The sequence below is a fragment of the Colobus angolensis genome, unplaced genomic scaffold (assembly GCF_000951035.1).
Source record: "Colobus angolensis palliatus isolate OR3802 unplaced genomic scaffold, Cang.pa_1.0 Scaffold23, whole genome shotgun sequence".
Classification (NCBI taxonomy): Eukaryota; Metazoa; Chordata; class Mammalia; order Primates; family Cercopithecidae; genus Colobus; species Colobus angolensis.
This window is the reverse complement of record NW_012115488.1, coordinates 21,643,836-21,664,927: the sequence shown is the minus strand read 5'-3', so window position 1 is coordinate 21,664,927 and position 21,092 is coordinate 21,643,836. Positions and strand designations below refer to the sequence as shown.

At 35.3% G+C, this 21,092-nt stretch overlaps 1 protein-coding gene across 1 annotated transcript in view; it reads right to left on the bottom strand.

Moving 5' to 3' along the window:
• LOC105513447 (peptidyl-glycine alpha-amidating monooxygenase-like) overlaps nucleotides 1–19,501 on the bottom strand; it is a 65,611-nt gene extending 46,110 nt beyond the window's left edge. The window contains exon 1 of the mRNA XM_011944314.1: nucleotides 19,330–19,501. The gene's annotated coding sequence lies outside the window, so the exon portion shown is untranslated. The remainder of the gene's footprint in view (nucleotides 1–19,329) is intronic.
• Nucleotides 19,502–21,092: the final 1,591 nt, after the last annotated feature.

Genomic DNA, 21,092 nt, shown 5'->3' with positions numbered 1-21,092 from the left:
GTGACTCATCACATTCCTTCAATAATATGATTGAAAAGTAAAGATGGGGAGCAGCTAATTTTTACTTCCTCAAGACTGAATACTTCCTGTTAAAGTCTTTGAACTTCCTAACCTAGCAGACAGAGAAGAGGTCTGAGGTCTACATTTTCCATTCCAAGAGTGGCAGTTACATTGTAAGACCTGTCAAGGAGCATAAGATTACTAGCTACAACATTCAGAAACAAATTTGTATCCTTAAGGAATGCAGTTACAACAGAGTGCTAATCCCATTACCCGAGGAAAGGTTTGCAGCTGACTCTCTAAATGGATTGTAAGAGGTAAGGGATCTCTGGTACATCTCAAATACCTTCTCTACATAGGGCACCAGCAGCTTTTAGTGCCCTCGAATGTTTTTTCCTCTCAAAATTTAAAAAAATCTACCCTATGTCTACAAAGTCTTACAAGGTCCTTGGTTGTTTTATACTAAATCCACCAACAAAACAAATTCTATTTAAATTGTTATTAGCGATAGCAAATTATAAACAATGAAAGGACCCTGGATATTCATTTCTACTCAAGTCCCTTGAATCATAAAGCTCAAAAAGTACACACAGAGCAAACACCATCTGTTTAGGGAGAAAATGTCTCATTCCATATAAATACATAGATTAAAAGTTATTTATAAGAAAGTATACGGAGTAACAAATTTTCAAGTAAAAATAAATATTGAAGTTTTAAGTAAGTTAAAAAAAATAAAATTTTATAACATTTTAAATCTCTAGATAACATTAAATACATTTGTAGAGATTTAGTAAAAATGGTAATAGTAACTAACATTTGAACTCATACTTTGTTGACAATCAGTTTGCATACACCGTATTCTTATTATCCTCACTTTAAAGTTGTTAAAAACAAGGCTTTATTTTGTTAAGTAATTTATCCAAAGCCTGAAAATGGTAGAGTTAGAAATAAAACCCAGGTTTTACACAGCACAAGTCAGTTTCATGAACAATCTCATTTATTTCTCATAATACTCTAACTCTAGAAAGCAGTATTATTTTCTTTTTTTTTTTCCTTTTTTTAGAGATGGGGTATCGATCTGTTGCCCAGGCTGGAGTGCAGTGGTACAATCATAGCTCACTCGTAGCCTTTAACTTCTGGGCTCAAGCAATCCTTCTGTCTCAGTCTCCCAAGTAGCTAGACTAGAAGCACATGCCACCAAACCTAGCTATTTTTCATTTTTGTAGAGATAGAATCTCACTATGTTGTCCAGGATTGTAGTAGTATTTTCATGACTCTTATTCTCTATATTGAAACTGAGCATCAAAGAGGTTCCATGACTTGGCCAAGTTCACACAACCTGTACTCCTGGAGCTTGAACTCCAGGTCCGTTTCTCACAACTCCACATTAAATGTTCTTTCCAGCATCGCATGTTGACATTAAAATCTGGCATTGATATTTGATCTTATACATACGCAAACAGTAAGCAACTGGGTTCCTTCTAAGATTACCTTTGATTCTCTTCTGAGTTTATTCTTCTGGACTATTAAGAATATATTTGATTCGGACAATATTTAATTTCTCACCCAAAGACCAATGTTTTAGTTTTAGATTGAAAGCTAGCAATGTTGAAGTAAAGGTATTACAGAATCTAAAACCACCTGGATGGATCTAGAGAGATCCATTATCAAAGTTTTCTTTGAAGCTCTGAAAGAAAACGTTTTATTTTTAAAATAAAAATATTAGCCATTTAATTTGTATATTTGAAAATGACTTAAATTAGATTGTTTCCTTTTCTGTTAACTTACACAAGAGGCTGAAATGTTGCAGGTCAGGAGCCTACAAGGGTACCATAACATCAGTGCTCAGGTAAGAAAGGTGCTTTCTCCTTAGCTATTCAGTTTCTTGGATCTTAGGAAGCCAGCACAAGTCTGTCATCAATACCTGTGTCAACGATGGGTTATTTCCCACTTCCTGACCATTTCAAAACCTTGCAGGGTTTCTAAAGCCTAATTTGGCATCTACACATAGGTTTTTAGATCTGGCAATAATATGCTAACTATGTGGTTTATAATATATAAAAGTTCATTTAGAGTGAGTCCTTATTCTAGAAAATTTACATTTCCAGAGCTCGTGAATTTTTTAAGTGATTTGTGTCTATGTCCATAAAACTAATTAGGAAACACTGTCACCTGTATTTAATATTGCTTTGAAGTCTCATTTTTCTCACTTAAAGCAACATTTAGCATGTATTGAGCAGGCAGCATAAAAACTTTCACAAATAGAATGGTTATAGCAAAACGGAGTAATATGAGTAACAGGAAAAGTAACCAGATGCCAGCTATCATAGTTATACATGGCACCAATTAATTATACTCAGCTTTTTAATCACTACCAAATAAATTGCAAGTGTTGGGAAAATATTTAAAGACAAAAACTTGGAGATCCTGCATTTGGTATAAGGAAGTTTAAATACAAAATGACTATCCCAGTGACTATTACATATTACACCTTCCATTTGTACAGAGAATGACTAAGATAAAGCAATGTAGCTATAAAGTTTTGGCTGATTTCACAACATTGTATTCTTCATAGGTTTATTAAAATGTGAGATGAATAAATATTACAGATTTACAAATGTTCTCAGAACCCTCCTCGCCATGGAATTTATTTGGTTCCGTATACTATGCTCATGAACACTTGCCTCTTATTTTCTTAAAGATTTATGAATAACATAGTCTCGAACTCAACAGTCTTTTCCTTGCAATAGGTCCTCTTCCAGATGCAGCATTAAGCATGGTCTTGAATTAAGGATCAATAGCATCTTTAATGCTGCTTCCCTAAACCATCTGCTAGTTTTGTAGGGCTTTAATAAACCAAATGTCATCTTACATGTTTCCATTTCTGCTGTTCTTTAAAACAATAATAAGCTGAATTAATGTTTAATAAACACACAAAGAAAAGATTACATAATGAAACTTTAAGTATTTTTCTCCTAAATGAAGAAGAAGGCAGAACTGGTATCTTTTTTATGGTCAGGGTCTATTTGAGACATAGTTAGTTCCCTTTCTACGACTTGCATGTAACAAGCTCAGACTCTGCTCTATGAAGTGTACATGAGAACAGGACTATGAAAAGGTCACTTATGAGTATAGATTATAAGTGTTTACAGTACATAAACTCAGGACTACTGGAGTTTGGAGCTTAATTCCGGGTCATGTTTCAGTTTCTTTCTTAATGTCCACTCTTAGAAGAAAACACCCACAGAATAAAAGAAGATCCATAACTCTCATTCCTAATTAAGTATGTTCTAAGATTACTTGGTTTTAATTGCTCACTCTGATTGTAGTTTGACATCTGTTCCAGTGTTCCTTTCAGGAATCAAGTCACAGATGTAGGAAAGTCTGAATCATCCAGTTATTCAGTCTTTCATGTCTAATTATTTCCCACACCAAAGTTATATGTGATGGTCACGTACTTGAAATACTTTAAGGAGAAAAAACTTTTAAGCTTTGATTTTTTTTAAAGTAGGGGTTTACCATTAATTTTTACTTATTTTTTTAAAAGTTCTTCCCTAAAATTTAACAAAATTTTTATAGCAACTTATGACTCTATTTCAACTCAGTGTTGTTAAGTAAACATTGTGATTTTACTCTTCTGTAACAACTTTTGATAGTATTCAAACTCTCATCTTTGGTGACAAAATATACAAACATGAGGAATCTAATTCTGAAGTGTTAGCTAAAATCTCAGACTAAGACAAGGGGATTCAGGCTCCCTCAGTCTAGTGTACTTTCTACTATCATGGTTGAAGGCCAGATATTTACTTTTCCACATCCCACTCAATACCTAGCTCAGCTTCTCAGAAATCTTTTTCAACTGGGGGAAAAAAACGAAATAAAACTTCTTTTCCACTAAAGGAGTGCTTGTCCTTACTTTGTTTCTTGGTTGCACATCAGTCCTTTAGACTGGCCATAGAGGGTAGGGGAGGGTCATGGACTGGGATAAGCGGGGAGGAATCCAGGTGGGCACATGTAGCAGGAGTCCGTGTATGGGTCAAGTTGAGTGTGTGCCAGGGCAGGTGCCTCTGCTCTACAAAGTCGGCTTCCTCACCCAGGATCTCCCAATGGTAATTTCTCTTCTCATCCCTCTTTCCTCCATTTGATTTAATTGTTCTTTCTAAGGGTATATCTTCTCATTTTTCCCTGCTGCCCCTTCCTTGGGTTTAATCCTGGGGAGGCATTAACTCTTCACATTTAGGGCAGTTCTGGGAACTGGGTCTATTTCAATAACACCAGAGTATAGCAGGTCCTCAAATAATGTTTCCTTCAACTTCATTTCATTGTAAGGTTGATGAGGAGGAAAAAAAAAAATCAATTCCTGGCTAGGGCACTGTCTGTGGAGTTTGAACATTGTCCTCATGTCTATGTGAGTTTTCTCGGGTACTCTGGTTTCCTCCCACATTCCAAAGCTGTGCATGTTAGATAAACTTGTTTGGCTAAATGGTGTCACTTGGAATTAGCAGGAGTGTGCGTGTGTGTGTGTGTGCTTGTCAGTGGGATGCCATCCTGTCCAGGGTGGGTTCCTGCCTTGTACCCTGAGCTGCCAGGATAGGCTTTGGCCACCTGTGACTCTAAATTAGAATAAGCAGGTTGGAAAATAAATAGATGAATGAGCAAATGAATACAAATTATTGTCAAACAAAAATGTGTAAAGTAGATGATAATCATACAAATGTACAACAATAAATGATGCAATATGAAAGTGCTCAGAGGGTCTGCCATATTGGTTATTATTTGGTTTTGATCTGCACGGTAGTAGGAGCTGTGCCTGACAATTTTCTCTTTGAAGACATTTATCCCTGGATTTAACCCATCACCATTACAACTATCATCACTGACTGAATCCCCCCGAAATTGGGTAAATAATTATCTTACTTGTTTTTATTAGTCTTCCTTAAACATATGTATAACTCACACTTATTTCAATGTTTAGTCTGAGAAGCACTTTAGGTTTTTATTTAGAAGTTTGACATTGTATTTGTGACCAGAAATATGCAGTAGAAACTTAACTTTAATTCGCTTATGGTAAAATTGGTTTCATTATATGTTATTGCACTTAAAGTAACAGTTTTTCCAAGAACCTATGGGGATCTACTGTATGGTAATCTAGAGCCAGTCTGTCCAAGTAATCCCAATCTCTCTACTGGATTAACTAGGTCATTTTAGACAGTTTCTTCATTTGCAAAATAAGGTAATTATAATGTACTTTCTTCATAGGTTTGCTGTGAGAGTAAAATGAAAAGGTGCTTAGAAAAGTGTCTGACACACAGTAGGTACTCAATAAATGTTGGTTATTAACCAAATGACATTTAATAAAGTTCTCTGGAGAGTCATATTATATGTATAATCATAATAAGGGGTATTTGTACAAGTGGGTATTTGTAAATGTCAACTATCTAGAAAATGTCAACACAAAATAAAACTGGCCCAGAAAGAAATAGTTTGGGAATGAAGACAGCACCAGTTGAAGAGGACTTGAGAGAGTCTCTGTTCAGTTGTTCATAGACATACCTCTGAGTTGGGGAATGTTCTCCTTTCTCTGAACTTCCACTTTCTTCATAACACTTATTTCAATCCTTCATATCAAAATTATCCTCATTCTTTCCCTCATAAGCAAGTAAGATCCTCAGGATAAATGGTTTTTACATAAGCTAAAATGTCTCTTAAATAAAGTTAAAACTCTTCTTTCTCCCTTCCCATCTCCAATCCTTACCTTAAAAAATTCCAAGCTTGAATAGAGGTGATTATACAGGCAAACAAAATGAAAATCTAATTCAGAGTTTATCTTTAAAGGTATAGAAGATGATAAATTTCTATATATTCACATTATGTTCCTTTTCTTCTGTTGGTTAATCTTTAAAGGTACAGAAGATGATAAATTTCTATATATTACACTATGTTCCTTCTTTTCTGTTGGTTCATCTTGAAAGGTTTAGAAGATAATAAATTTCTATATATTCACACTGTGTTCCTTCTTTCTTGTTGGTTCATCTTGAAAGGTATAGAAGATGATAAATTTCTATATATTCACACTGTGTTCCTTTTTTTCTGTTGGTTCATCTTGAAAGATTTAGAAGATAATAAATTTCTATATATTCACACTGTGTTCCTTCTTTCCTGTTGGTTCATCTTGAAAGGTATAGAAGATGATAAATTTCTATATATTCACACCGTGTTCCTTCTTTTCTGTTGGCTCACCTCCAAAACTCATCTTCTCACTCTAGCTGTGAAGTGATTAGCTTTACCAATCCAATCCTCAAATTCTTACCCAAGTCCAAGTCACTCTTGCCCTTTCTTGTAAGTGAGTTTCCACGGGAACCATAGCAATGAGTGTATTCCAGACTTTTTCAGAATGTTCATAAATTTAATTCCTTTATTCTTTGTTCTAACATTCTGTGGAATAAACTTTAATTCACTCCGTTTTCCCCATAAGTACTACATAGCATGTTTTCATCTTGTCAATTGTAATTACTTATCCATGTGGACAGGGAAGGAAGAATTCAAACCAGTTTTTCATTATTATTTCATTATATACAGAATACATGTTATTATGCATAATACATGTGTATTCCTCACTAATCTAGACTATACGTTTGTACAAGTACCATATATTGCAAAATGTTTCTAGGACAATGAAATAATTATCTTTTTCTTCTTCTTAAAAATAACATTTTTCCTGTGCTTCCAGTATCTTAAATGTATCTTTTTCTACATAATTATCAACCCACATTCACTTATCTGCATTAAAATTGGGTGAGCATAAATTTCTATCCATTTCTTATCGTGATATCCAAGAAGTACCATTTATCATAATCTAACAGTCATAAAAATTTTAAAATGAGCATATTCTTTTGAAACTGTTTTAATGTTAGCCTTAAGAGTCAGCATATTGAAGTATTTCCACTTGTAAGTAGCTCTTGCATGAATGGTTCAACACACAGGACCCTGATTTGAAATTATCTCTAACAATCTCACTAAAAACAAAATGCCCCATCAGCTCTATTTATTTAGAAACTTTAACTTTTCCAAGATGTGGTGATTTTATGCTATGTTCTAAATATTTTAATTGGAGAAAAAGAGTCATGAATTTTTTAAAAAACACATTTCTTAATAAACATTTCATTAAATTGCAAGCCAACAGTCATAAAAATATACTTTTTTTTTTCAAAAATTACTTGATGGCTTCAGCTAACGGAACATACTCTATTTAAAGTATCAAGTGATGATGGGGAAATTCTACTGCGACCACCCTCTCTAGGCAGACTGAAGGCAGATGGTGCTGATGTGTTCAGCAGAGAGGAGTGTTGATCACAGAGTGTCTGCCAATCAAACACTTGGGAAAGAAATGAGCTCCATCTGTGTTTTAATTATGATAGCATAACCATCCAGGGTAACTGCCAGAACTGCACATTTTCAGAGTACGAGACATACCATGTACTTTCTTTCGTAAATGAAAGGAGAAATCCCTATATATAGTACTGGCCAAAAAACAAAAATATGAGCACTGTTGATTAAGAACAAAATCTGTGGTAGTATGACTGTCCTCTCAAAAATATTTCTATTTTATTGCAGTGCAATGGTTTTTATTGTTTCTTTTAAGGCAATGCTAATGTCTGTGAAAGAATTAAAGTGAAGAGGCAATACCTGAAAAATAAAATATTATACACAAATATTTGGGATATCTAAGAGTCACCCTACTAAAATTCAATAAGGTGAGAAAATTTACAAATTTATCAATATATATATAAATATATAAATGCAAATTTATATTATATTTATATTTGTGAATATGTTCATATGATCATACAAGCACTTTCAAAACTTTTCTAGCAAGTGACACCCTGCTCATTTTCTCCAAAATAATGGTAGGTTGTTTCATTGTTGTTGTTCTATTTTGCTTTTCTGTTTGCTATTATTTTCATACATGAATTTATTCTGGAACTCACCATATTTCATCATTGTGTGAACAGAAAATGTGCAAGCACAGTTATAACGTAAGGTTTGCACTTCCACTCTGGAGGGTTTCAGGATCTGTTTGACTGCAAAGTGCAAGGAAGCCTCAAAGAATATAGGGAGAGATTAAAGAGAAACAGCTCTCCTTTGTCTTTCTATTTTGTATCCTCCCATCTCAATTATTCTCTTTCGCCCTCTCACTACCATAGAATATTTTGGCATCAAGAATGAAAGAGCCAATTCAGAGATTCATATCAATCTCAAGTTTGTTATGCTTTTAAGTTTAAGAAGAGGTATGTGTGCACAAATATAATGAAAAGATTTCCAAACTCTAAATGTGCATTCATAACAAAAGAAATTGATTCATTCAAGAAGCATTTATCAAGTGCTTATTACATATTGAGATTTGGAACATTAAAGTAAATAAAGATGACACCTGCCCTGAAGGATCTGAGTCTAGCACGTAACTGAACATAAAAAAAGGCCACACATATAACAAGACCTTGCATGACTGGTGGTACAAAGGAGGGGAGAAGTCATCTTGCTGGGGCTTGGGGAGACCCTCCTTATCAGAGAGATAAGTAGGCTTTCTCTGGAACAAATGAGGCAGAGGGAAGGGCATACTGGACAAAGGAATTCCTGGGCAAAGACACTTGACAGGTCATGATGCTTCCTCACGTCTACTCATTTCTTGGGAATGGTGATCCACAGTGTCATGTGCCACCAAGAAGTCACTGGGATAAGGTCTGTAAAGGGCAGAATAGGTTTAACCATTTGACAGTTACATAGCTGGTATGCCACCTTTTCCTTTTTTTTTTTTTTTTTTAACTGTTAATTTTTATAAGACTAGAAGCCACATCTCACAATTGTTTTTGAAAGGAACTGTGTGTTCTCTATGTAACAGGTTATTTACTAGGCTAACTTACTAAATTTGGAGTAGAATACAATTCATTATACTCTTTGTTATGTTGCTACATTGAATAAAGTGAATAAAGCAAAACCTCCTGCCCTTATGCAACTTATGTTCTGGTGGAGAAAAGCAGAAAATAAATGTAATTAATAAGAAAACGGTATGTTATGTTAGGTTTGATAAGTGCTAAGACTATTTTTTTAAAAGCAAGAAAAAGAGTTAGGGGTTATTGGTAGCAGTCAGGCAGGGAAAGGCCATAATTGTAAATAGATCTTTTCTTTTTTAGAAAAAACAAGTTGAAGTAGGTTTTTGGTAAAGGTTTTACAAAGAAGAAAAGACCTGAAAGAGGCGACTGCAGAGGCCCTGCAGATACCTGGAGGAACTGCACTCCAGGAAGGGGGAGGAGCAATTAAAAAGGCCCAACATAGAAACATGTTTGGCTTGTGATAGGGAGAAATAAAGTCAAAAGGTAGACAGGGACCAGCTTTCTAAGGTGTGGTTTCTGAGGACTTGGTTTACTAAAAAATAAGATGAGAAGCCTCTGGAGCGTTTTGAGAAGAGGAGAGACATGATCGGATACATGTTTTGGAAGAATCACTGTGGCCACTCTATTGACATTAGACCGCAGGAGTCAGGAGACAAGTTAAAGGACTGTTACAAAAATCTAAGCAAGAACTAACGATAGTGCCATCTAATAAAAATATAATGTGAACCATACATTTAATTTTTAATTTTCTGAGAGTAATTTTGCTTTTTTCAAAAGCAAAAAGGCAAAAATGAAACCACTTTTGAAAATATATCACAGGCCGGGCGCGGTGGCTCAAGCCTGTAATCCCAATACCTTGGGAGGCCGAGACGGGCGGATCACGAGGTCAGGAGATCGAGACCATCCTGGCTAACACGGTGAAACCTCGTCTCTACTAAAAAAAAAAAAATACAAAAAAACTAGCCAGGTGAGGTGGCGGGCACCTGCAATCCCAGCTACTCGGGAGGCTGAGGCAGGAGAATGGCGTAAACCCGGGAGGCGGAGCTTGCAGTGAGCTGAGATCCCACCGCTGCACTCCAGCCCAGGCGACAGAGCGAGACTCCGCCTCAAAAAAAAAAAAAATCACATTTAACTTAATATAACCAAAATATTATTTCAGTAAGTAATCAATATAAAAATTATTAATGAAATATTGTACCTTCTTTTTTCAAAATACATCTTTGAAATCTGGTGTGTATCCACATTTGGAGCATATTTTAATTGGGACTAGCCATATTTAATTACTTAACAGCCACATGTAGCAAGTGGCTACCATACTGAGATAGTACAAAACTGGAATGATGAAGTATTTCTTTTTATTTTTAAATTTTAATTATAATAGTAAGTCAAGGGTAGCAATCTAATGTTCAACAACAAGAGATTAGTTAATAAATTGTGATACTACTAAGTAACTACTAAGAGCTAGGTTTCAAATAATATTTAAGAGTATATAAAACATGTTCACAGTAAATGAGGGAAAAAGAGGAAGAAAACAGCATACACAGTATGATCTCATGAGTGACAGTAAGAAATAAACATGCATCCCCATAGGAGCCTGGACAAATACATACCAACATGTTAATATTGATGATTTCTGCGATAACTGAGATAGGAAACAGAAAGAGCAAGTTTGGTAGAGGGAAATGATCAGGAGTTTGGGACATATTGTTTGTAGGATGATTATTAGATACCCCAAGCATAAATACATTGTCTAGAGCTCGTGAAAGAGGTTCAAATCAGCAATATGAATTTGAAAACTGTCAGCATATGGATGGAATTTAAAGCCATGAGACTTTAATAAGAGAATAAAATTATGAAGAGAGTGAGTATTAATAGAGAAGAAAGTAGGACTAAACTTTAGAATACTCCAACTTTTAGAGTCAGGAAGATGATGAGCAAATGAGACTGGAAAGAACAGTGAGTTAGGGTGAAGGAAAACCAGATGAATGGGGCACTTTCTGGAGTACAGAAAAACTACCTGTCCCAAACGATGCTGAAAAGTCAAGTCAGAAGAGGACAGAGCACTGACCACTCTCTTGACCTGAAGCCACCCGTGATCCTAATGTGAGTGGCTTTGAAGGAGAGAAGGGTTCTCAAAAGTGGGTTCAAGAGCTACCAAGAGTAAAAGAAATGGAAACAACATGCCCAGAGTATACTTGAGCAGTTTTGCTATGAAGGCGAACAAAGAAACAGGGCATTTGTACCACTGTGGCATCATAGTCCTTGTGTTCTCATCTTCTCTCTCCTCCTATAATGTAAGTTCCTTGAGGCAGAGAATGCCTTAATTCTCTGAACCCAATACTGCTTTTGTGGCAAAGAATTAAAATGTGTGTCCAGTGGTAAAACAGTAATTCTACACAGGCTGACAGATGACTTAAACTATTGGATTAACATGAGAGTTAAACTCATGATTCAGATCATCAATAACATAAAACCTCAACTCAGAGTAAACACCTCTGAAAAATAACTGCAATCCAATAATTACTGGCTGTCAGGAGGCATAAGTATAAATTTCTGGATGACTCACTGAAACCTTTCGTCAAGAATGATCTTTTTCTTTTTTCCAGTTCCCAAGTTTAAAAACCCCTAAACCCAACATTTCTTTGACATTATTGAAAAGATGAAAAAATCCCAAATACTGAAACTTTAGACTTGATAGCCAGTGCAATATCTGCTACGATACAAAAATATATAGGCTGCAAACCAACTCTATAAAGGAGATTGTTACAATGAAAACTACAATGACTAGAAAAATCAGTTGCTCTTCCAACTTTCAACACTTTACTAAGTTTGGACAAATGCCAGCTTATTGTTTCTGTACAACCAGTCTTTCAACAATGGTTCAACCTAATCAGAAAATCCTCATGGAGCTAACATGTTAGGAGGTAACTCTAGATAACAATCAAGTCAGATATACACTGATTTTTGGCATAAGAACAACTTCCTCTTTAGGTTTCATTTAGGAAGCACAAGTTATTTCTACACAGGGACTTCATTTTAAAAGTTAAGCAAGAGAGATGGAGAAGTGGGGGCCAGAGGATGGGCAGGATACTGGAATAGCTACAGTGATGTCAAATAAATGTAAGTAAGGTTTAAGGGTGTTTAAACTTGGATTCTAGCTAGTTGAAAAGGATAAACTAGTAATTTAATGCAGAAAGTTCAATGTGTAAATATAGTAATCTATTTTATTCACCATAAAATGCCTGATAAAACACTCAAAAACATTCTGCTGCTGCTTTACCTCCTCCTATTGCCCTAACACAATTCCAAAATCCCACCACAATCTTGGTGCTCTGTTTCAGTTCCCTTTCCCCTGGTTTCTATCTTTACTTTCTTCGCTCTATAACCAACAATGTCCTTTCCTTCTGCCCACTCTCTCCTTTATTTTACCTACCTTCTCCCCATCAGAAGGAAATATTGTTAACTTAACTGTAGAAGCAAGGATCTGCAGTGGGGAAATGATGGGGAGGCCCCAGTGTGTAGCATGGTGTTTTACATTCAGTGAGGGTGCAATAAATAGGAGTTGGTAGTTTAAAATACAAGTTATAGGGAGACTAAAGGAAGATAGAGGAACAAAAGTAAAGAGAAGGACTAGGTTTGAAAGAGCTCATTGTAAAGTAACTGTGTGTATGGGGGGTGCGTGTGTGCATGTGTGCTGCACACACAGGTTTATATAAGAAAGAGGGGAAAACACTTTCTATCATAAAAGAACACAAAAGAAAGATATGTGAGTTTTACAGTCAGGCAAGTGGGATGGGGGTTGGGAAAGCATAGGACAGAGATAAAAAGCTTAATGGAATAACTGCAGATCTGCCATCAAGTAAATACAGCAATTTAGAATTTTAAGAAAAATATACTCTTTCACTGAATGCAAATAAAATGAATTTATTAAATCCCAACTGCAATCTGCTGCTTGGCAAAATTTACCATGAAAATAAAACAATAATATTATTAAGTAATAAGAAAGTTATCCCCCATATACATATAAATAGATATGTATATATAAATATATGTATATATAAATACATGTGTATATAAATATATGTATAAATGTGTCTATAAATATATATGTATATATAAATATATGTCTATAAATATATGTGTATATAAATCTATGTATATATAAATATATATGTGTATATAAATATATGTATATAGAGACAGGGAGAGAGAGAGCGATGCTTTCAGCTTAAACTACTTGAGATCTGAGGTCACACTGTCCTTGATTAATTCAGAATTGTACTTAGTGCACCATCACACATGTGAGGGCATTCAATAGCAATTACTTGGATTGTATTCTGATGGAAGAAGACAGAACTGACCTTTGGCAATAAGGTAAACAATGCCACCTGACTCTTGTACTCTAATAATACAATTGGCAAATCATATTCCTCTGTCATTTTCTCTGCTGAGACTCTTGGGAAGTTTTGAACTTAAATTGCAGCATAAATTTCTTATTGGAAGGTTTGAATATATTAAAATCTTTTAATTAGTGAGCTCATTCCCTTGCTTATAAATATTAAAGAGGACCTGATGGTCTCCCGTTGCCGCCCCCTCATGCACCCTTGGCATAAAAGAAAAGCACATGGGAACAGTTCTATTTCTAAGCATTACTGGGGCTACATCCAGGAACCAGTCTCCTACCCCTACCACAGACTCCTTAATTTTTGTAAAATCATCTATGACAGACAGTAAGCAACAGGTATGAGGCACAGTCCTCTCTAAGCTTTTTAACCCGGCTAGTCCCCAGTGCACTGCGGGTCATCCCCCACAGAAGATGGCTAACATATGTTCCTATGGCTTCATGGCCTTTAAGGTATTGCTGTTTAACCTTTTTTCTCCCTCTTTGCCCCAGGTCACAAGATTTTGCCTGCAGAAAGAGTACCCTTTATTTCCATTAATCCTCACTCCAAAGCAGACCGTTTTAGAGGAGTTAATGGAAAAATTGTTCCAGTTATAGAATCTCATTTCCATAGCAGACATTGGCAGAAATGGGGCATTCCACAAATTAAAGTAAAAGAACTTTCTTCATAAAAAGTTTCAATAATTGCATGTCTTTCTGAAAGTTTCACCCTCATTTAAAGATGGAAGTAAAATTAGAGCAACAATAAATTAAAGAAAAACAGGTGAATCAGTGAGATTAAGTGAGAAAGATCAGTGAGAAAAATGAGAGCTTGCAATGGTTCCCTGATCTACAAAATCTCTGGAGTAGTTACGACGTAGGATAACTTCCTAGTTCCATCGCTTACTTGCTGCATGACTTTGCTCTCATCACTGGGAAAAATTCCCCCTGGAAATAAAACTCTGTACTGCTTTTCAATGTAGTTAGTGAGAAATCAACATCTTTGAAGTTTTTGATTTTGAGGTCTGCTTCTATTTCATCCACGCCCAATGACCAAGTACGATTCAAAACCTCAAAACTCTCGTCTCCATTAGTTCCTTTATCTCTGATTTCTCTCAAAGATAAACTTTTAAGATAATTTTTAACAAAAGAATTAGTAAAGCAACTGAGCCAGTTCAAAATGATTTAAAGATTAAACGGTCTCTTCTATCACAGAGAAGGCGACAGTTCCGTGAGGTTTTTTTTTTTTTCAAATAAGCAAAATTGATTTCATCTCTTCCCTAATTTACTGTAGTAGGATCAAATACATAGTAAATGGAATATTCTGTATACTTTTTAAAAATAATCAAATGTTTAAAGGTATTTGGGTTCTGTTTTTATTTACATGAGCACTTGCATTAGTATATACTATTGATAGATAAAAGAAATGAAACATTGAAGTGAGCTTACTATGTACATAAAGAAATAACTAAATGTATATTTTATTTATGGAGATATTTTGATAGATTGCTATTTCATTATTTATTAAATTAAATAGTCAACTGATTTTAATTTTTAACTTCATTGTCAAATAATATCTCTCCTTTAATGATGGTATTTTGATTAACAAATCAATATCATAATGGCATAAAATCAGATTTTTTACATATAGAATCCTAAGGTTGCTTACACTGTGGTATCAAAAAGAATCAGTGTCAAAATAATTACTTCCTGCAAAGAAATGTGCTTTTCACAAATCACTGTCTAAGCAAGAGTCCTAAGGTACTGTTTAGTTTTTCTCCCGAAAATGATTCCAAAAATAAAAAAGAATATGAATAGGAAAACAGTTGGTTTTCTTTCCATCTCCTTTTCTTCAGAGAACCACAGCAAAATGTTAATTTAGGCTTTCTGTCCAAAACTAACATATTACAGTACTTTCTCTTCTGCATCTTTACCACTAGTGTTTAGCAAAAGTTAAAATACAGCTACTAGATATAAATTATCTTATGCTTCGTGTGGATGGACCCATGTGCTATCATTTGGCTTAAATGTATGATTAACACAGGATGTGAACAATAAAAGAAACTATTTTTGCAGCTGTTGCCCTCATGTTTAAAGTTATTGATTAATGTAATATATTGTACCTTTTCTAGGAAACTGTATCAGGCATACCTGCCAGATTCATCTGCTAGGTCTTGTGACTCATATGGCTTAATGCCAGAGCCATAAATGACAGTGTTATTCAAAACTCAGGGTTACTAGATCTCGCATTTGGCTCTCTAGTGGCCCAGGTATTACCCTTCTGTTTCTAAAGAAACCCCGGCTGATTCACATAGGAGTTAACTAATGAAAATTTTGCAGTCCCAAATCAGTTTGGTTTAATTAACTTCATCTGATGTGAGCCTCTCAATAAAAATATTAAACTGAGAATAGTGTCACTTTATGAGGCTCCCATCTGTACCTAAGAGTTTTGAACATTTGAGTTGGTGAAACATTTCTTTCTAATCTGATTTTCTCACATTAATTATCTTGAGGCATTTTAATATCCTTGGGGATGATTACATCCACTGAATTAGGTCAAAGTTTCATAGTCTCTATTGGCAATCATTGGTTTAATTTATGATTTTTCAGTAAAAATATCGGATGTGTGAATTTAATGTTGATTAAGTCAGCCATGCATTTTGTTATCCTTCTATGGCGCGTAGAATAATGGCCCCCAAAGATATTCATGTCTTAATTCCTGGAACCTGTGAATATGTTAACTTACATGGCCAAAAGGACTTTGCAGATGTGATTAAGATTAAGGATCTTAAAATGGGGAGATTCTCCTGGATTATCCAAGTGGGCCCAATCTAATGACATGACTCTTCTAAAGAGGATAAATTTCCCGGCTGCAGAGAACCAGAGAGATGGCAAAGTGAAGATTCAGTCTGTACTTGCAAGCTGTAAAGATGGAAGGAGGTGGCCAGGAGCCACGGAATGCAGACGGCCCTAGAAGCTGGAAAAGACAAGGAAATGAATTCTCCCCTAGAGCTTCCTGAAAGTAGATGTAGCCCTGCTGACACCTTGATGTTTCAGTGCACTGAGACCGGTGTCAGACTTGTGACCAAGAGAACTGTAAGATAATAAATTTGTACTTTTTAAGCCACCAAGTTGGTGGCAATTTGTTATAGCCAACAATAGAAAACTAATAGTTATTATGCTACTTTCATCACTCTTGTAATGGGAGAAAATAAGTTTAAAAGTTGGTTAGGAAAAAGTACTCAACTCCAACTAGAGAGTATGCTGCCTTGAAAATGAAAACTGGTCTGTAGAAGGGTGGGCACCAGTTCCAATCAGCCCTGGCTCTGCCACTGAGTGAACACAGAAAACTGAGTAAAGCCCTTAACCAGTGCCTCACAACCTGAGCTTCTCCTACCACTGACAAAATGTTTATTTCCAAGTCCATGTTCTCCATATAAGTTTTTCTAATTCTTTTGGATACTGGTTTGATTTAACTTTTTTTTTCTTTTTTTGAGATGGAGTTTTGCTCTTGTTGCCCAGGCTGGAATGCAACGGTGCGATCTCGGCTCACCGCAACCTCCACCTCCCGGGTTCAAGCAATTCTCCTGCCTCAGCCTCCTGAGTAGCTGGGATTACAGGCACGCGTGACCATGCCTGGCTAATTTTGTATTTTTAGTAGAGACAGGGTTTCTCCATATCGGTCAGGCTGGTCTTGAACTCCCAACATCAGTGTGATCTGCCTGCCTCAGCCTCCCAAAGTGCTGGGAATGCAGGCATGAGCCACCACGCCCAGCCTTAACTTCTTATCTTTCTAGTGAGAGCCAAGGTGATCCTTTTTCTGCCATATTTCATTCATCTCATGCTGGAAAAGTCTACAGACCTGACATTTCCATATTTCAGCAAAAACAAGTTTAAGTATCTGTAAAATTTAAAATATCCTTATTAGAGCATAAAAATAAAGTAAAAACTTTCCTAAACCAATTTTAAAAATCACCGCCTAAAACTACTTGGAACTACTTCCTGATTCAAGCATGAAGGAAACTATAATCTTTATAGTACACTCTTTATAGTGCTGCTCATATCAATCAAGTCAGCAGAAGTGTATTTTCATGGATATTTTAAGGGTTCAACACTGCAGAAATATTTTTTTAATTATTACTACAAAGAGTTATTGAAGAAATTAAACTATGTCACCCCACACATTAACATGGCAAAGAACAAAAACCTAATATAATTTAGCTTAGAATATATTATTCTTGTTTCCAACATAAACATTAGGTGAATGTTTTAATGAAAAGGTTTTAAACAGTATGGAAGCAGTTTAGATTGACTTAGTTTCTTCAATATTTAACCTATTATAATCTAAATTAGGGAGTAACTTAATTTTTCCTACTTTTTAGAAACTTTTTCTGATAGTAATTACCAAGTAAACTTTCAAACACAAACAGGATTAAGTATTCAAAATAGTGAAGAAATTAAGTCAAAGCATTTAGCCTCTTTTCAGGGCAGAAAGAAATTCAAAGACTAAGCATTATGATATTTAAGATAAGACATATCCTTCGCTTTACAAGCAATTAAATTTAAATTTTTAAGCAATGTTTCACCTTCTCTCACAACTATACTTCTGATTCTTTGTAAAAAGGTGAATCATCTCATGCAGAAATAAAGCAAGTTAGACAGCAGGGTATATTTCAAAAGGCTTCAAAAAGACAAGAAACAAATGCAAATTTTAGACATTTCTCTAGAGACGGACAGTCTAAACCATTTACCTACCTATCAGCAAAGCCATCTGCCTGCCTTCCACACAGAATAAACGTTCAAATATATAAAGAAATGGGAGCCATCCCAGCCTATGCACTGCACTCTTGTTCTTTTTTCTCTGCAAAGCTATCTATTAATTAATTAGAAACTCCTGTTATCTACCACTTCCATTAAAATTCAGTTTTGTTTGTTTTTGGTAGAGACAGGTCTTGCTTGCTTTATTGCTCAGGCTGGTCTCCTGGGCTCAAGCGATCCTCTCACCTCAGCCTCTTCAAGTGCTGGGATTAGAGGGGTGAGCCACAGTGCCTGGCCAAGTATTACATTCTTCACAGAATGTACTACTGAATCATCCCTTGGGAATCCAGAAGAAGAAATAAATGCAAAACTAACCTTATGGGCAGAACTCTCAGAAGGAAGAGATTCAAAAGGAGGCTGATAGAGAGGAACTGGTTGTGTGTCTCATTATTTATTGTTTATTGATAAGGCATACTGTCAGAGAAAAACAAACAGCACTAACTTCTCGAGGCAAATATTCATGTATCACTGTTCTATCTGAATGTTATAAGTGGTTCTACTATATTCTTTCTGTAAAGCTGAACATAGCTGGATTATCCTTAAGAAGGATGGATAAGTATTTAAAGAAAACTTTCATGAAAGACTAATTGCATTCATCACAATAATATAAGCATTATTTTTACAATCAAATTGTGTGAGATATTGAAAAGCAATAAAAGTGTGGCATAACTATGGAATGGTGATTATTACTATACTCTGAACTCCATACATCTCCCTTTCACCAACTAAATCTTTGTCCTACATGTTTTAATTTCTATAACATACAAATTCTCAACTTAACATGGCTCTTCTAATATCTTCCCATACCATCTTAGATATTTCACGTTAATACTATTTAAACTGCCAATATCGTTTAAAATGCCAATGCAATATACTTACACACTTTTAAAAACATAGCCCTACTTGCCCTGTGACACTTGTCAAAATATTTTAAGGAAGTTATATATTTTGAATAGTTTGAAATAAAAACCTATTGCTGTTTACCAGGGACAGTAGCAGACATTACACTGTGCATCCAGTTTTCTTTATAAGCCTACCCCACATGTGCCTGCCCACACACACCTACGCACATACACACACACACTTTAAGTACAAACTACAAATCTGTTCTAAGTAATTGACTGAAATGCTCCCATTCACTATGATTTCAGTCAGTAGCATATCTTAGAAAGCAAGAAACCTGAAAGAGAATAATAGAAGCATTTAGTAATTCTTCAATATGCAAAACAAGGCACTTACCTTCCATTGCTACAGATGTCTGAAATCTGCTCACTGGAAAGCGAGCAATGAGAGAGAGGGTCTTTATTGCGGGGTGAATCATCCCCACGTAGATGCTCTGAACAACCCCTGTATGCATACTGACATCATCAGGAGAGACTTGGAGGCAGAGGATACTATGGTAACCAAGCAATGTGCTGGGAGACAGAAGCCTTTAATTGCTTTAACAACTTCCTGGGGTTCCAGTTACCAGGCTTGGATTTGCTAAGTAGGAAATGAAGGTTGTCACAGAGGCAGCGGGTGTGACACAGAGCAAGAGGACTCGATGAATTCTGAATCTATTAATTGCGATGTGACTTTTTAATAACAAATATCTTTACATGATTCTGTTAGCATCATTCCTCTCATATCTGAAGCTCTGACGCAGGCACAGGTCAATAAATAATGCTCCCAGGTAGCAACAGTCTAAGTATTCATATATGGTTTTCTCATTTAACTAGCATTAACATTGTCACATTACAAACATCCTTATACTTAATGGTGAATACTTCATTCCCTTTGAAAAGCAAGCTCACATCTGTGTCTTTGGAAGTCAGCTTGCTGCTAACAATGAAAACTGACTCTATTTACTTCTCCATGAGGCAGCAGCTGCCCATTCTATTTATCTTCTAAATCCTTGCCAAGACATCATTTATTCAGAAAACACCTCCAGCGAAATGCCTAATTATGACACCCAGACAAAATCAGAAGATATCTGTTGACTGCTGCCACAGTTTTCTGGTTAAGTCTCTTCCATCACAGGCAGAATTACTTCTACTTCCAATAATCCTCCAAACTACACATAATTTAAATCTCCCTTTGAACTATTTGTCCTTCCCTGCCTCTGTCACCCACATTCAGAGGAATACAGCCTCTCTTTAAAATATTCAGTTTAAAGTAATTGCTTAAAATAACAATATTTCAACATCAAACCAAGTCTATAATGAAATACCACATTTATTTAATTGGATGCAACACTTTAATAAGTATATAATTTATCATCTGTTCTATGAAAGCTATTGTTTTCTTCTCCATGAATATTAGATTGACATGTTTTTAAACAATACTGCGGTCTAATTTTGCTACTGCAAATACTGTAATTGTAAAGATAAGCAAGTAACTTACCAGATCTTAAGATATTCATATCACAATAAAAAATGAAGGTTGTCATTCTGTACTGTATATTTAGATCTCAGCTAGTTCAAAGAAACTATTATTATCTCTACTTCAATTTAGATGAAGCTAAGCCTACCTTTTAATGTTTCCCTTGTGAGTAAATAGTGTGCAAATGTATAACAATAATACTGCTTACAAAAACAGTAAAATGGATTACAATAGCACCAATTTACAATCTGGAATATGTAGAAAATTTTAACTTAATTGATAAGTTGGGCTTTTCATTCCCATACAGATTAGAAAAAATTCTGAAAGCAAAATAGTAAAGTCAACCCTCACAAAAACCTACAGTAATTCAGATTTTTCTAAATTCAGGTAAAGTGAAAAAGCTTTCCAACAAAATGGAATTACTGCTATCCTTTCATTTGTCCTTCTTGAGATCCTGAGTGTTAGAAGCAAAACCGCAAAGTTTACTATAAATTAACAGTACAAAACTCTGTGTGTGTGTGTATCACACATATATTCAAATTTTAAAATAAATACATGTATTCATCTGAATATGCACTGAAAAACGCCCAGAAGACACACACCCAATTGCCAGGAGCGTTGCTTCTAGCAGTGTCAACTGC